The following is a 13,503-nucleotide window of genomic DNA, read 5'->3' as shown; positions in this document are numbered from 1 at the left end:
ACCATACTGCCCCATTTGCCAGCCTAAAGCCCCATATACTGTACACTATTAGATTTTCTGCATATTTTTGTCTTCAGATTTACCAAAACCATGTAGTGCAAGGGCCTGCCTAATTGCATACAAATTGAAACTCTTAGGCCGCGTACGCACGGTCTATCCATCCGATGAGAATGGTCCGACGGACCGTTTTCATCGGTTCACCGCTGAAGCAGACTGATGGTCTGATGTGCGTACACAGCATCAGTTCAAAAACCGATCGGGTCAGAACGCGGTGACGTAAAACACACGACGTGCTGAAAAAAAACGAAGTTCAATGCTTCCAAACATGCGTCGACTTGATTCTGAGCATGCGTGGGTTTTGAATCAATGCTTTTGTGTACTAACCATCGGTTTTGACTGACGGTCAGGCGTCCATCAGTCCGATTTTAAAGTAAGTTCTAAAACTTTGGTCTGAAGGACAAAAGTCCGATGGGCCGTACACACGGTCGGTTTGGACCGATGAAACTGAACCTCAGTCCGTTTTCATCGGTTTGGTCCGATCGTGTGTACGCGGCCTTAAGGTTTTACCTCATATTATATGGTTTTGGTAAATCTGAATTCAAGAATCTGCAGAAAATCTAATAGCATGAATGGGGTCTAAAGGCCCGTACACATGGTCAGAAAATCTGAAGATTTTATGATCGTTAGTATGCTGTTTTTGACAGCCGATTACAAAATTCGTCAGGCAAAAACAGGATGTGCAGGCTTGAAAATTTTTGTCTGATCTGACCACAACGTCCGATTTTCTGTCCATTAGTACGGTTTTATGCCGAAAAAATCTGAAGAGCAAAACTAGGCATGCTCAAAAATGAAAGAACACATACAAAAAATTCAACACATTACGTCACTTCTGACGCTGAATTCTGTTGTCAGAGAATTTTCTGATGGTGAGTACCCTCTCCACTTACGATTTGAGACTAGCATCCAACAAAAAAACCTGACAGAAAATTAGTTCTATAATCTGACTATGTGTACCTCATATTATATATTTTAGTAAATCTGTAGACAAAAATCTGCAGAAAATCTAATATTGTGTCTTAGTCCTTGTAATTACTTGTTGCCAATTGCCAAGCCCAAGCACCGACATATGATATGTGTGGAGGTCCTTAGCCATATGTAAGGATTAGCAATCAGAGGTAGATGTGGTATTGCTTTGGGTCAATCATACACTTGCCCTGAGGCATGGGCAGGAGCCACATAATCCACAAGTCACTCTGCAAGGCCTTGCTAGTGTCATAGGTAAAGGCCTGTTTCCTGTCTGTAGTCCATCGTGGTTACATGTCTGGTTACAGTAGTCCAGCCACCCAGATGGGGTGAACCATGGGCCGTTAGACCACCCCATCACTAGAATCCACCATCACCTTGCCACCACCACTCCTATTTTGAGCAGGCTGTGTGCTACATTTTTAACCCACAGTTTATACTATAGACCATGGTATGGCCTAATGAGGTCCTGTTTCATTACTCTCTGTGACACAGAAAGGAGACAGTAGGGTGCAAGAAACATCTTAACTTGGCTTCTGAATGGTGGAAACTGTTCCAAATCATGGCAATTACAGTCCAATAGATTATATACAATTCCCAGGCTGTTATTTCCCTTAGTAAACAAGAGGTGAGACACGCTTACACTTATTTGATTTACATTCCAGCATTACATGTTCTTTTCATGAGGCTGTCTCTTTTCCATGCCTACAACCAACCTTCCTAGCTCGATCCACAGTAAGGGGCAGAGAGGACTATACCAAACAGAAGGGGAGGATAAGAAAACAGAACAAGATTACAACAACTGAACGATTAACACAGGTGTAAGGCCCCATACACACCATAGAATCTATCCGCAGATAAATCCCATCAAATGGGTTTCTGCGGATAGATCCTATGGTGTGTACACGCCAATGGATATTTATCCGCAAATAAATCTCCCCTGGAATGGATTTCCAGCAGATAAATATTTGTCGACATGCACAGAATATCTATCTGCTGGAATCCATTCCAACGGATGGATCCGCTCGTCTGTACAGACTTACCGGATCCATCCGTCCAAAGGGATTCCCCGCACGCGCCGTAATGAATAGACGCATGCGTGGAATTCCTTATATGACAGCGTCGCGCCCGTCGCCGCGTCATAATAGCGGCGACGGCGCGACACGTCATCGGCAGAGGATTTCAGCGCGGATTTCAATGCGATGGTGTGTACACGCCATCGCATAGAAATCCTCTGAAATCTTAGAGAGGATTTATCCGCGGATACGGTCCGCTGAACCGTATCTGCGGATAAATTCTATCGTGTGTATGGGGCCTGAGCTCTAACACAGTCTAACATGAATATTAGACATGATTTTCTATTGGGCTGTGGTAGGTGAACTAGGGAACATGAGAAGGGTAGATATTAATAGCAGAAGAGGTGGGCTATAAAGTGAACCTGTAACCTTTTATGAATGGGTACTTCAGATTTCAACTTGGACTGCCAGCACCAGCAAAGGGGACACTTATGAATGTAAGTACTGTCCCTTGTAATGATTTTTTTAAATGTACCTAAACTTAAAGTGTTTGTTAACCCCCCCCAAAAATGAATCCTGTTCTCTTAAAGAATGTTATACAGCACAGTATGTGTGCTGTGTATTTTGGCCCCCTGTATCACCTGAAATACCTGGCTGATCCCGCCAGTTTCTACCCTCCCCTCTGTACACTGACCACGATATATCAGTGCTGCTAAGCCTGGACAACATGGTCAGTGTACGTGCCTCCGTCATACACTGCTATGTACAGCTCTCCCTGTGTCTCATCTGTCCTCCTCCCCCTCCCCTACCTGCCTGTCAGCTCTCACTAGCGCTGCTCTGCTCCTCTCCTTACTGCTTCTAAATGAATTGATCATTATATCATCCCCTTAGTCACATAAAAAGCTGAGTCCTAGTGCCTGTGCTTTATAAAAAAAAAAAAAAGATTTCTATCTGCTTTAACAGCGTCTCCCAGGATCTTTGCTCCTCTCCTCCCTGGCTGAGGGGAATCTGGGCCCTGCCCACTGGAGCTATCACTTTTTTTTCTAAAGCACAGGCACTAGGATACAGATTTTTTATGTGATAGAGGGGATGATATAATTATCAGTTAGTGGCTTAACAAACACTTTAACAACTTCAGCCCCCCGGAAGGATTTACCCCCTTAATGACCAGGCCTTTTTTTTTGCAATACGGCACTGCGATACTTTAGCTGACAATTGTGCGGTCGTGCGATGCTGTACCCAAATAAAATTTATTTTGGTGGTATTTGATCATCTCTGCATTTTTTATTTTTTTTGCACTGTAAACAAAAAAACAAAGACAATTTTGAAAAAAATAACAATATTTGTTATTTTCTGCTATAAAAGACGCCCAATAAAAAGTGAAAACAAATCTAATTTCTTCATCAGTTTAGGCCAACTTGTATTCTGGTACATATTTTTGGATAAAAAAAACAATAAGCGTATATTGATTGGTTTGCGCAAATGTTATAGGGCCAGATTCACGTAGAAGTGCGGCGGCGTAACGTATTGTAGATACGTTACACCGCCGCAAGTTTTCATCGCAAGTGCCTGATTCACAAAGCACTTGCAATGAAAACCTACGCCGGCGGCCTCCGACGTAAGCCTGCGTAATTCAAAGGGCGTGTGCCATTTAAATTAGGCGCGCTCCCGCGCCGGACCTACTGCGCATGCTCCGTTTCGAAATTCCCGCCGTGCTTTGCGCAAAGTGACATCATTTTTTCGAACAGCGATGTGAGTAGCGTACTTCCGTATTCCCGGACGTCTTACGCAAGAAAAAACAATTTTGAATTATATATCAGACAGGAGGCTCATATCTTATGCATTATCTTTCTTTAATAATGCCCATAGCAGAAATACAACTTTTTCAGTGATTTCAAGTACAAAAAACGTTTTAACTGAAGAAAAAGAAAAACTACAATACCCAGCAGCCCTCAGGCTGGGTCTGCCAATCATGAGGCAGGACAGCCGGTATATAAGGGGCTGCCCCCTTAGAACCTCCCTCTTTCTTTCTGCTCATGGCAGAGATAAGTATTTCTATGTGTTATTGTTTGTTCTTTCATGCTGGTAATGTCTTACTTTATAATATCGACATTTGTGGCATCGTGGATAGTATTTCACTATCTGCGGTGCGCCTTATTTATTTTATTTTAATATTAATTTTATGTTGATTTATTTAAATTGTTGTTTAAATTTTATTTACTGATATATATATATATCGTTTATTGTCTATCCTTTGGGGGGGACGCGGTCCCCCCCCACTAATGTGTACATTTTCGTACAGTTATTGTACTTATTTATGCGCTCGTTTAGGCTGCTAAAACAAAAACTAAAACGCTGCTTCTTTGCATTCGTTTGCCCCCTGCCTCCCGGGCGGGCTCCGGCCGTTGCGCACCCCATCCGGTGCGCTCTGACACTTTCTACCCAGTTTATGACTGAAGGTAGGACGGCACCATCTTACCTTCTTGGCGCCTTTTCCTACCTTCCTTCTTGTTCTCCGGACGCCGTGCGCCCTCTCCTCAGAGCGTCTCGTCTCTGAGGGGGGCGTGGCAGTGCGGGCCTGTCTCCACCAATCGCGCTATTCGGCGGCGCGATTGGTGCGGGCGTGTCCTGAAGGCCCCGCGTCATCCTATCCCAGCTCGGGAGACGTAATCTCATGAGCTAGGATGTCGCTCCCCATCGCCGCTACGCCAGTGTGAGCGTGCGGCTGTATGGGTCGGAGCGCTCTGTGTAGATCCAGGTGATCTACTCAAATCACGTTGAGGCCGTAGTCTCGCGAGACTACGTCCTCTTCACTTGTGATAGGCTATCTCCCCTCACCTACTCCTCCTAAACATCGGTTCTTGTTTCTGGGAATTTATTCCCCCCTGGAATCTAGCTTCAAATAAATAATATATAAATAATAAATTAAATAATATATTAATATAAATATATATAAATAAATTGTACAAATATATATATAAATACATTACAATTATATAAATAAATTATTAGAACATATAAATACAATAATATACTAATAAATATATAAATTATACATAATATATAAATAAATTATTCGAATATATAAATAAATTAATGTATAAATAAATTATACAAATAATTAAATAGAGTATACAAATAAATATATAAAGTATACATAATATATAAATATATATAAATAAATTATTCGAATATATAAATAAATTAATGTATAAATAAATTATACAAATAATTAAATAGATTATACAAATAAATATATAAATTATACAAAATATATATAAATATATATTATACATATACGTAAATAAATCACAGCATTGTTCCCGTACTATGCTGTGTTACTGTGCTGTTCGCAGACCCTCTCCTATAACTGACGACAGGACCTTATCCTGCTTGTGTCCCTGAAGTGGTGGACACAATCCTAGTAGACCCAGTCTCGACAAGGCTGCAGGGGTTCAAAATTGTTCGGTAGATCCGTCCAGCGGCCATGGCGTCAGTTATACCAACCCGCCTGCAACCCCTATGTCCGGACCAGCCGACAACGGTCTACCGCCCCTAAGAAGGGTGAGGTGCCCCAAAACACCGCCACGTTCTGTGGCCCCGACTCCCCGGCAGGGGAAGTAAATAACATGCTCCAGGCAGTACCCTCCCAGGACTGGTTCTAGCTGCCCTACATTTGGTTACTAAGCCCAGTAACTTCAGGCCCTGCCAGCCATCCTGGCTGCAGCTTCCCTTCTCCGCTGCTCATGACACCACTGTCCACTCCACTGGCTCTGCACCCATCCCAGACTGCATGCTCCCATTCCTCTCAGGCGTTGCTCTCCAGTCCTCCTGACTGTGCTTTTCACTCATTAGCCCTCCTGGCTGTGACCAGATGTTCCTCTCCTTGTAGACTTTCCCGGAAATGCTCTCTCCTGCTGTCCTCTCCTGTGCCTCCAGGACACCTCCACGATTTGTTGAAGGGCTCCATCCACACCCAACCCCCGTGTCCAGAGTCAACCCCCCAAGACTGTGGAGCTCCCTCAAAGGCCGCGACAGCCTAGCATTCCATCCCAAAGCTCTGAACAACTCCAACTCCTCCCCAGCTGGGCTGACTCTGGGTATTTAAGGAGGCCTTGCCAATCCAAGTTGAGGATTGGTTCAGGGCCCCTCCGAATACCCCAGGCAGCTCCACCTCTCCTCTCCTTCTCTCTTTCCAGTATGTTTCAGAAAGCCCTAGAAAGAAGAAGGAGGGCTCAGTGAGGCTGCCTTTGAGTCACCAGCTGCTAACCTGAGCCACTCCCAGCCCAGACCAGATCAAAACAAACAGGCCTGGCTGCCAGCCAGGCCTGCCTAAATTTGCCTACTCTGCAAAAGAAAATGCTACTCTAGTACCTACCTACCTAGAGGGTGCTACACGTATGGGGGTTGGGCATCTAGGTACTATCTTCTAAGAAATTATGTAAGTATTTAATACCAGTTTGCTCCAGCCTGACACATTAGGTAATGTTGGAGAAAATAGTTAAACAATATGGGGTTGGATCTTTAGAACAGTTAACCAAGTACGACAACTGATCACCAAAGATGAGGTAAAACCTGTTTCAATCCTACAACAGGAAAAATAACTCTGAAAACATGAATTTTTCTTTTACCTACATTTCGTTTCAACAAACCCGAGCGTGCTGTGGTTCTTCCATTGAATCTAAATGTAATAAAATTCCCCATGGTGCAGGGATGATTTTCTTACTACCGTATATTTCATGCCCTTCATAGCAACCCCCCACATCTACCCAAATATTGTCAGCTGATCTAGGTTTGGAGATGGATGGACAATCCTCATCTCAAATCTGGGAGACAACCAAGTCCTTCTAGCCTAATGTGTTCGCTATTGAAACCAATTACAATGTCATGATGTAATGGTACTTAGTACTCACTAGGATCACTCACTATGTACCTGGTTACTATAGGCTTCCAAGGATGCAGTCAGGTAGGAACCTTTATTCACATATGAACTTGTGGCATGTAATTTTTAAGAAGTGGTATTCCAAATGATTTCTGAACTAAATAGGTTTGCTTATCCCTTCCTAGCCCAATAAGTTCTCTTAAACCTTGGATCCCCAGGCCTATCAAACGAAATCTTCAAATTGCTATTACATGTTTTAACAGCAGCCAAACAGATGATCGCAAAAGCCTAGAAAACGCCTACCCAGTTTTGTTATGCCAAAAAACGGAAGCTCAACTCACTGACAAAATCGATACATACCTGTCCATCTGGCTTCCCTGGACCTCTAATTTTCTCCCTGCTGGATTTGACAAAGACCTCCTGACTCTTTAGGGGGATAATCACTTGCTGGCCAAGCCTTTTCCAACACCTATCCCTGCCCCCACCAGATCCTTACCTACTTGACCCCAAACTTTTCCTATCAACGTACCCTCTGATTCTGCAATACTTTATCCATAGAACACTGTAAGACCTCTTCTCGGGTTTCTCTTTGATGATTTTTTATGATTATTACTTTTTACTTCCTGCTGTTTCATATACTCCCAAGTTTATATTTTTCATACCAAGACAATTGAAAGTATATGAAAGGCCTGTAATGTTAAAGGATAAATTCACTTTGCAGGTAAAAAAATGTGCATTTTTTTTTTTACACTGCAGCCTGTAAAGCAGTGCACCCTTGATCAGAATGCCACTGCAGGCTACTACAAACTCTCAGTATAGGTGTCTGCCTGTACCTCTCATACAGGCAGGCAGTTACTGAATTGCAGGAAGAATCAATAAACTACGGGGATGCTCACCACCACCCTTGAATTTCATTAAGAACTACAAGCCGTCTGCCATGCAGAACTCTATGAATGATTGACACAGTTGTGCTGTTTTCAAATTGTGACAGTGGGCAGAAGATCCCCCACCTGCTGTCACAATGACGGATCAGGGGGATGTAGGGAAGGCTGCTTTAGTAGCATGTTACATGTTACACCCTGAATACGAGTGTATCTTGTAACATGTTATTAAATGTGAAATTATCCTTTAAAATCGTATATGTTCTATAATCTCAGTTCCATTCTTCCATGTTTTCTCTGGAACTTTGTATTTATAATTTGTGAAAACCCAATTAATAAAAAAGACTGAACAGCAAACAACATCGGGTTATTTAGGGACACAGTCCAGTTATCAATAGGGAAGGGTTTGGAAACCTATTTAAATATTTTAGGCACTGCCTTATTGATCACCGTGTCCTGAGCAGGCTTGACCTGGTTTCTGTAAATCAAATTGCCCAAATTTCGAAGGAGCTTATAGTAGCTGCTTCAGTACAAGGATTGGTACATGGATTGCTACCAAGTGAAAATCTAAATAACAATATTCAAAGTCTACACCAGCATGGTGATGTAGAGACCTGTGGATGGAAGAAGTGAGCGCAGAAGGACCAGGCATTCAACATTTCTAAAAGTGGCAGATGATAAAGATTCTTCAGGTGGCATAGCTCTTCAAGAGAGCAAAGAATGGTCAATGGAGGACAGGCGTTTATTATTTTCTTTATAGTAAGCAAAAATTGTGAACCTAACTCTTAAAATGCAGCTCTCTTTTCCCTTTTCAGATACTGCTCTACTTCTTTGTTAGACGGATAAATGAATATTCTGTTTCTTTTTATTATTTAACCACTTCACACCTGATCAATAGCATATTGACGTCCGGGAAGTGGTTCTGTTATCCTGACTGGACGTCTATTGGGGGCGCGCATCATGGTGATCGGTGGAGCGGTGTGTCAGTCCGACGGAGGCTCTTTACCACGTGATCAGCCGTGTCCAATCACGGCTGATCACGATGTAAACAGGAAGAGCCGCTGATCGACTCTTCACTCGCGTCTGACAGACGCGAGTAGAGGAGAGACGATTGGCGGCTCTCCTGACAGGGGGGTATACGCTGATTGTTTATCAGCACAGCCCCCCCGCGGATACCCACACTAGGCCACCAGGGAAGCCGCCAGGACCACCAGGGAAGGGGGCAACATGTGGATGGCCAGGTATGTACCCCATTGCCATCCACATGTGAACAAATATTCACAATAGATGCCAATCAGTGCCCACAAATGGACAATGACTGGCAACCTGGGCACTGACTGCAAAAAGATAAAACAAGTGATGCCCAACAATGCCACCATCAGTATTATCAGTGCCATCCCTCAGTGTCCATCAGTGCCACCTCTCAGTGCCCATCCATGCCCATCTGTGCCATCTATTGGTGCCACCCATAAGTACCCATCAGTGCCACCTATGAGTGCCCATCAGTGCCGCCTATGAGTGCCCATCAGTGCCGCATACCAGTGCCGCCTATCAGTGACCATCATCAGTGCCAGCTCATCGGTGCCCATCAGTGCTGCCTTATCAGCGCCCATCAGTGCAGCCATATCAGTGCCGTAATTGAAGAAGAAAGCTTACTTATTTACGAAATAAATGAACAGAAATTTATTTATTTATTTTTTCAAAATTTTCAGTCTTTTTTTATTTGTTGCGCAAAAAAAAAAATCGCAAAGGTGATCAAATACCACTGAAAGGAAGCTCTATTAGTAGTAACAAAATGATAAGAAAAACTGTTTGGGTACAGTGTAGCATGACCGCGCAATTGTCATTCACATTGCGACAGCGCTGAAAGCTGAAAATTGGCTTGGGCAGGAAGATGCGTAAGTGCCTGGTATTGAAGTGGTTAAAAAAAATAAACATTTATTCTTTTGATTTTTACGTTATTATCATAGTGACTTAGACATTTTTGAGATAAACTTTGACTTTAAGCTATACAATATGTTGTTAAATAAAAAGAGGAAAATGGTACTACTACCAGTTATTATTGTTAAAACTTAGGCAGAAGGTTTTTTTCCCGTAGTTCCAAGTTCAATTCACAAATCAGTAGAACTATTGGAATGAACCTTGTTCATTATTCCCCTGGCGTATGAAGCCTGGAAAAGATTCAGTGTAAGCAGCACTGTGTGAAGTTGTCAATAGAAGCTGATCGAGGAACTGCTCTTGTTGAAATTGGCCGCTGGTATACACTGTGGACATACACACTCTTACTTTCAACTTTTCACATCCAAACTTGTACTTTTGACCCAGTCTTGTGGTAGCTTGTGTAGGGAATTATTTCATCTCTTTGACTTCTGCTTTTATTTTACTTGTCTAGATATAAAGATTGACTGGGGGAAAAATATTTACCAAATTTTTAGTGTGGTTGTACAGACCAGAGGGTCCCATTACTGTCAAAAAGCATCTGAATTATGTGTAACTATCTGCGCACATGCCTTTAAATTGCAAGAGATCTTGAAATAAACTTTTTTTTTTTATTCAGAGCAATGAAACACACCTCCTCAGTTCTAACACTTACCTTCCCTACACTACCATACTGCCCCATTTGCCAGCCTAAAGCCCCATATACTGTACACTATTAGATTTTCTGCATATTTTTGTCTTCAGATTTACCAAAACCATGTAGTGCAAGGGCCTGCCTAATTGCATACAAATTGAAACTCTTAGGCCGCGTACGCACGGTCTATCCATCCGATGAGAATGGTCCGACGGACCGTTTTCATCGGTTCACCGCTGAAGCAGACTGATGGTCTGATGTGCGTACACAGCATCAGTTCAAAAACCGATCGGGTCAGAACGCGGTGACGTAAAACACACGACGTGCTGAAAAAAACGAAGTTCAATGCTTCCAAACATGCGTCGACTTGATTCTGAGCATGCGTGGGTTTTGAATCAATGCTTTTGTGTACTAACCATCGGTTTTGACTGACGGTCAGGCGTCCATCAGTCCGATTTTAAAGTAAGTTCTAAAACTTTGGTCTGAAGGACAAAAGTCCGATGGGCCGTACACACGGTCGGTTTGGACCGATGAAACTGAACCTCAGTCCGTTTTCATCGGTTTGGTCCGATCGTGTGTACGCGGCCTTAAGGTTTTACCTCATATTATATGGTTTTGGTAAATCTGAATTCAAGAATCTGCAGAAAATCTAATAGCATGAATGGGGTCTAAAGGCCCGTACACATGGTCAGAAAATCTGAAGATTTTATGATCGTTAGTATGCTGTTTTTGACAGCCGATTACAAAATTCGTCAGGCAAAAACAGGATGTGCAGGCTTGAAAATTTTTGTCTGATCTGACCACAACGTCCGATTTTCTGTCCATTAGTACGGTTTTATGCCGAAAAAATCTGAAGAGCAAAACTAGGCATGCTCAAAAATGAAAGAACACATACAAAAAATTCAACACATTACGTCACTTCTGACGCTGAATTCTGTTGTCAGAGAATTTTCTGATGGTGAGTACCCTCTCCACTTACGATTTGAGACTAGCATCCAACAAAAAAACCTGACAGAAAATTAGTTCTATAATCTGACTATGTGTACCTCATATTATATATTTTAGTAAATCTGTAGACAAAAATCTGCAGAAAATCTAATATTGTGTCTTAGTCCTTGTAATTACTTGTTGCCAATTGCCAAGCCCAAGCACCGACATATGATATGTGTGGAGGTCCTTAGCCATATGTAAGGATTAGCAATCAGAGGTAGATGTGGTATTGCTTTGGGTCAATCATACACTTGCCCTGAGGCATGGGCAGGAGCCACATAATCCACAAGTCACTCTGCAAGGCCTTGCTAGTGTCATAGGTAAAGGCCTGTTTCCTGTCTGTAGTCCATCGTGGTTACATGTCTGGTTACAGTAGTCCAGCCACCCAGATGGGGTGAACCATGGGCCGTTAGACCACCCCATCACTAGAATCCACCATCACCTTGCCACCACCACTCCTATTTTGAGCAGGCTGTGTGCTACATTTTTAACCCACAGTTTATACTATAGACCATGGTATGGCCTAATGAGGTCCTGTTTCATTACTCTCTGTGACACAGAAAGGAGACAGTAGGGTGCAAGAAACATCTTAACTTGGCTTCTGAATGGTGGAAACTGTTCCAAATCATGGCAATTACAGTCCAATAGATTATATACAATTCCCAGGCTGTTATTTCCCTTAGTAAACAAGAGGTGAGACACGCTTACACTTATTTGATTTACATTCCAGCATTACATGTTCTTTTCATGAGGCTGTCTCTTTTCCATGCCTACAACCAACCTTCCTAGCTCGATCCACAGTAAGGGGCAGAGAGGACTATACCAAACAGAAGGGGAGGATAAGAAAACAGAACAAGATTACAACAACTGAACGATTAACACAGGTGTAAGGCCCCATACACACCATAGAATCTATCCGCAGATAAATCCCATCAAATGGGTTTCTGCGGATAGATCCTATGGTGTGTACACGCCAATGGATATTTATCCGCAAATAAATCTCCCCTGGAATGGATTTCCAGCAGATAAATATTTGTCGACATGCACAGAATATCTATCTGCTGGAATCCATTCCAACGGATGGATCCGCTCGTCTGTACAGACTTACCGGATCCATCCGTCCAAAGGGATTCCCCGCACGCGCCGTAATGAATAGACGCATGCGTGGAATTCCTTATATGACAGCGTCGCGCCCGTCGCCGCGTCATAATAGCGGCGACGGCGCGACACGTCATCGGCAGAGGATTTCAGCGCGGATTTCAATGCGATGGTGTGTACACGCCATCGCATAGAAATCCTCTGAAATCTTAGAGAGGATTTATCCGCGGATACGGTCCGCTGAACCGTATCTGCGGATAAATTCTATCGTGTGTATGGGGCCTGAGCTCTAACACAGTCTAACATGAATATTAGACATGATTTTCTATTGGGCTGTGGTAGGTGAACTAGGGAACATGAGAAGGGTAGATATTAATAGCAGAAGAGGTGGGCTATAAAGTGAACCTGTAACCTTTTATGAATGGGTACTTCAGATTTCAACTTGGACTGCCAGCACCAGCAAAGGGGACACTTATGAATGTAAGTACTGTCCCTTGTAATGATTTTTTTAAATGTACCTAAACTTAAAGTGTTTGTTAACCCCCCCCAAAAATGAATCCTGTTCTCTTAAAGAATGTTATACAGCACAGTATGTGTGCTGTGTATTTTGGCCCCCTGTATCACCTGAAATACCTGGCTGATCCCGCCAGTTTCTACCCTCCCCTCTGTACACTGACCACGATATATCAGTGCTGCTAAGCCTGGACAACATGGTCAGTGTACGTGCCTCCGTCATACACTGCTATGTACAGCTCTCCCTGTGTCTCATCTGTCCTCCTCCCCCTCCCCTACCTGCCTGTCAGCTCTCACTAGCGCTGCTCTGCTCCTCTCCTTACTGCTTCTAAATGAATTGATCATTATATCATCCCCTTAGTCACATAAAAAGCTGAGTCCTAGTGCCTGTGCTTTATAAAAAAAAAAAAAAGATTTCTATCTGCTTTAACAGCGTCTCCCAGGATCTTTGCTCCTCTCCTCCCTGGCTGAGGGGAATCTGGGCCCTGCCCACTGGAGCTATCACTTTTTTTTCTAAAGCACAGGCAC

Source organism: Rana temporaria, chromosome 1, assembly GCF_905171775.1.
Source record: "Rana temporaria chromosome 1, aRanTem1.1, whole genome shotgun sequence".
Lineage (NCBI taxonomy): Eukaryota > Metazoa > Chordata > Amphibia > Anura > Ranidae > Rana > Rana temporaria.
The sequence above is the reverse complement of the archived record's forward strand: the minus strand, read 5'-3'. Positions refer to the sequence as shown.